The 5,346-nt window shown below is 43.9% G+C and overlaps 1 protein-coding gene across 2 annotated transcripts in view; it reads left to right on the forward strand.

The window, feature by feature from the left end:
- The window catches only part of LOC141978145 (uncharacterized), a 48,822-nt gene that overhangs the window by 29,017 nt on the left and 14,459 nt on the right, over positions 1 to 5,346 (forward strand). The gene's annotated exons all lie outside the window — the stretch shown is intronic.

Here is a 5,346-nt window from a genome sequence, read left to right on the forward strand (position 1 = left end):
AAGGATTTGTTCCTACATTGGACAAAGTACTCTGTCCAGAGTCATTTAAAATGACTCAAGCAATGAAGTTCTCACACTTGCCTGAGAAGACTGTTCCGTGATCTAACAGCTCTCAGCCTCTTCTGTGCAAACTAACCCCAAACACTGTAGAGTTAAAACAACAAAGGTTCCAATGTGAAATAACAGCAGAGGGGGAGACACACTGAGAAGTATAACGTTAAGGCAAAGAAGTGCTTTCAGTTGAAAGATGCAGGGGAGAGAGAGAGAGAGATGGATGAAATACCATATTTCCTGTCCTGTCTGGTTAAATCTCTATGCATTTCTCTCTCCTTGCTTCATCCATCAGGGACCAAACATTTTAAAAAAAAATTCTAAGCCCAGAGTTGTTCTATGCCAATAAATTTCTCACATCCATATTCATCTGAGCATCTGCTTGAGTGAAATTCACACATGGTGCTGGAACCAAGATCAGTCATTTAAAAAATTGTATCCATGTATGCCGTTCTAGGGAACACCTGGATGCTGCTGCCACATCGGGAGATGTGTAAGAACACAAACCAGTTTAGTCTGATCCCTAGTCATTTGCAGCTTTAACTCCAAGAACTTGCTAGATCACAGCTGGTTGACAGAACTGAGAGAGGAAACTGCAAGTTCCTTGGGGCAGGCACTTGTCTATTTCTTTGCAAAGTGGCAGGTCCACTTTGGCACCAGGGCTGGAATTTTCAGAGGCACCTCAGGGAGTTAGGACCATGGGCTACCATAAACATCACCATTACAAAACCCACTCACAAGTGGTACCTTTAGTGGGCAGTCCCAACAACAGACACTAATGAATGAATGGGCCACTGAGGTTCCACTGAATTATGGTCTGTCCAGGTCAGAGGTTACAAAACAGTGTCTGAGATTTTCAAAAGTGACTAATGATTTTGGATGCCCAGCTTGAAAGGCCTCCAAGGTGCATGATTTTCAGAAAGTGCTCAGCATACAGGCCCCATTATGGTGGTTGCAATTGGGTACCCAAAATTACCAGTCACTCTGAAAATCTTGGCCAGTGGCTTCGTCTGCATTACATTTGCTAGTCCTGTTTTAACACGTATTATCTAAACCTGATTTCCCAATTGTACTGTAGCCACAGGGCCCAAGTTTGTCTTCCCCCCCACCCCATGTTTAACCCTAGGGTAAAACATGATTAGCAATAGCAGTGTAAACATGCCAAGTGGTGGGGGCAGTGTGGGGTACGTGAGCTTGCACCGATGTGCTTGGATCAACAGGTTATTTTAGTCCTGAATTCCCAATTACACTAGGTCCCTTCAATAAGGATAAGTGCAGGGTCCTACACTTAGGACAGAAGAATCCAATGCACCGCTACAGACTAGGGACCGAATGGCTAGGCAGCAGTTCTGCGGAAAAAGACCTAGGGGTGACAGTGGACGAGAAGCTGGATATGAGTCAGCAGTGTGCCCTTGTTGCCAAGAAGGCCAATGGCATTTGGGGATGTATAAGTAGGGGCATAGCGAGCAGATCGAGGGACGTGATCGTTCCCCTCTATTCGACACTGGTGAGGCCTCATCTGGAGTACTGTGTCCAGTTTTGGGCCCCACACTACAAGAAGGATGTGGATAAATTGGAGAGAGTCCAGCGAAGGGCAACAAAAATGATTAGGGGTCTAGAGCACATGACTTATGAGGAGAGGCTGAGGGAGCTGGGATTGTTTAGTCTGCAGAAGAGAAGAATGAGGGGGGATTTCATAGCTGCTTTCAACTACCTGAAAGGGGGTTCCAAAGAGGATTGCTCTAGACTGTTCTCAATGGTAGCAGATGACAGAACGAGGAGTAATGGTCTCAAGTTGCAATGGGGGAGGTTTAGATTGGATATTAGGAAAAACTTTTTCACTAAGAGGGTGGTGAAACACTGGAATGCGTTACCTAGGGAGGTGGTAGAATCTCCTTCCTTAGAGGTTTTTAAGGTCAGGCTTGACAAAGCCCTGGCTGGGATGATTTAACTGGGAATTGGTCCTGCTTCGAGCAGAGGGTTGGACTAGATGACCTTCTGGGGTCCCTTCCAACCCTGATATTCTATGATTCTATGATTCTATACCATCCTGGCTCTATAAAGGGGCTTTAAAGTAGAGGGTAGCTATCTGACCATTTCACATGGCTAGAGCAGGATAAAAAGGCCTTAGTGTCAATGAGAATTAGGTCAGTTTTCCAGCTGGGCTCTCAAGACAGCACCCTTCAGCAACACCAAATTCATTCACTTATTTATTTTTAAATAAGCCAAATGGAGTCAACTTTAAAAAGAATCTGGACTCCTTTAATAAACCAAACCCCAGATACCTTGTCCTTTATCTCTCTGCTATGTCTAGCAAGAGTCCACTCCAGCACTGATAAGGGCCCAAACCCAGCCCTCCCTGCCCGTCTGGTATTTTCGTGTGTTCATAGTCTGGATATTCCACATAGTTCTCTAGCAGATGTGTTTGTGTAAATTCACTCAGAAGGGGAAGGAGGCATTTGCCTCTGAATGTATTTGGGGATAGGTTTGTAAAGCTGGGGTGATGAAGAGATTCCTGAGCACTCAGAAGGCAGAGAATTAACAACCCCATAACCCTATTCTGCATCTTCCTTCTCTCCAACCTCTCTGGTGAATTGGAATATCCCTCCTCTCCAGCAGCTTGTCACAATCAATTTAGATTGCAAACCTTTTGGGCACAGGGCCCATGGCCTTGATTCTGATCTTGCTGGCACCAGCGTAAATCAGCAGTAACTCTGTTGAAATCAATCAACGTGGAGACATGTAAAACCAGCGTGAAGGGGAATACAGCCCTATAACTTTAGTCACTATGTAAAGCACAATGCATTCCTGCGTTGCTATGTACAAATGAGAACAAACAATGCATCCGCTGTAGAGACTTTAAAAAAAAAAAAAGGTATACTGTCTCTTACTACTTACACATAAGCTGATCAAGATAGGGTCATTTAGGATTCTGTCCTTCACCTAACCACAGCACTTGATAATTGGGTTAGGTGCATTAGGTGGGAGTGGAGTGGGGGTGGAGTTTCAAATAATTGCTGGGCCAGTGGTATCGCAAACCCTAGCCGTCCACTCTGAAGAACAGCATAATTTTGTTTGTTTAAACAACGCAGACAGATGCACAATGTAAAACTAATCCAAATATGTATAACTCCCTGTAAAACGGGATACACCCAGTACCTATAAACAGAAGTAGGAAAAAAGAAAGGGGGGAAAAACAAAAAGCTTATTTCTGTGGGCCAAATTCTTTCTTCATTTACCCAAGGGAAGTCACTGGATGTGTACCAGAATAAATGGAGACAGAATTTGGACGTGTGTAACCTATGTCTCAAAAGAAGACCACCTCATTTGAGAATTGTTACAGAAGTAAGAAAATTCTGCTCTCTTCCAATGTAAATCCAAAGTGACACCATGGAGTTAATTGCACGGGTGACACTAGTTGCCACTCCAGACTAAGAAGAGAACCCTTAGTAAGAAACCCAGGAGTACCAGGACTGTAAAATCACTGGGTCTACTTCTCCTCTTACACTGGTGTACCTGATTCAAATGGATTTACATTGGGGTAAGGGAGAGGAGAATCAGGCCTTCTGTTTTATAAAAGTGCCCAACCGTGAGAATTTTACACAGCTTGTGGAGATTTATGATGCAGAAAATCAAATTACCTTAACTCCTATGTCTTTGCACTTGCCAGCTTTTTTCCATCAGAGTGTAAATAATGTCTGACAAGTGATCATTAAAGAGAAAAAGTCACCTCACATCAGATACCAAACAGTACTCACGGGGCAACAGTCATTACTGACCAGGGCTGGATTCACACTACTACACAGCAGCAAAAAAAAAAAAAAAAAACAACTTCTCTAGCCCATTGCTTCAAGGAATTTGGAACAAACAACCCAGTGAAAACATAACATGGCAAGAAAGAGACACTATGTATGCACTGGGGCAACTCACAGGTCACGGGATTTTCAAAAGGAGACTAATGGAGTTTGGCTTCCAACTCAACCCAGTTAATCCAATGTAATGGAGTGGACAATCAGGCTCAGAGAGTAGCTAGCAGGAATCAGACCTAGCTAATAGCTCCTCCATGACTTGAATTACGCTGATATAACCACTGGAATCAACCCAGTTAATCCAATGTAATGGAGTGGACAATCAGGCTCAGAGAGTAGCTAGCAGGAATCAGACCTAGCTAATAGCTCCTCCATGACTTGAATTACGCTGATATAACCACTGGAATCAACCAGTATGGAAAGCCTGGCTCAACATAGCCAGCATACCAAGTTCTGAGCACTGTTTGACCAGACACCAGCTGCGACTGGGCTTCCATAAAAGTTCTGTTTACAGGCCCCACTACTTCAGCCCCATGCATGACAGACCTTAGGACACCACCTGTCCTTCATTACTAATGTATGAACTAAAGCATAAAAGTGTTTGGCATAATTTGAAGCTTCACCCCTCCAGTTCCCTAAAAGTGGTTTGGGTTAGGGAAAAAAAACAAAACAAACAAAAAACCAGGTCAGGCTTTGTGAATAAGGATTAAGGGGATTAGACATTCACCTACTGCACATTTACAATGCAACTTTCCAAGTGTTGCCTGATAAAGCAAACTCAATGGTGATGTTCCACCAACACAACAGTCAGGGCTTCCGAATGTGGTGAGACTAAAGGTCTTTCTACATCATCTGTATCACTTGAGGTCATCCCAGTGCAAACACATTGCTGAAGGATTATTCTGTGCTGGTCACAAGTCAGCAAGGGTTGGTCTATTTTCCAAATGATAAATCTATCTCACCATTGCAAGTGGCCACAACAAGGAATGAGTGACCCATGGAGGCTAAAGACCCCACCTCTAGGCAGTGCTAAAGAGGCACTCCGGTGGGCAAAGGTGCAGAAGCAGCTTGGCCCACTACAGCAAAACAAGTAGTGAGATGAGCATCTTGGTGGCTTTGCAGAGACAATGTGTCTCTGGAAAAACTCTCCTCCTACTCAGAAGAGAATTTCACTTCCTGTTCCTTGCATGGTTTGTGTCATCCATTTGGTGTAGAAGCAGCAAATTTCAGTGCAGACCAGGACAATGGGGGTTCTTACATCTTCCTCTGAAGCATCTGGTATCGGCAGCTAGCAGAGACAGGATTCGGGATTGGCTGGACCTTGGGTCTGATCCAATCTGGCAATCCTTATGCTCCAAACAATATGCAGATAACAGGCCGAAATTCTCTGCTAGTATAAATTGGCACAGTTTTACTGAAGTCAGTGGAGATGCACTAGTTTACACCAATAAAAAACTGACCCAACATCCTTTATATTTCTGTAGCA

This window comes from Natator depressus, chromosome 26 (assembly GCF_965152275.1).
Source record: "Natator depressus isolate rNatDep1 chromosome 26, rNatDep2.hap1, whole genome shotgun sequence".
NCBI lineage: Eukaryota > Metazoa > Chordata > Testudines > Cheloniidae > Natator > Natator depressus.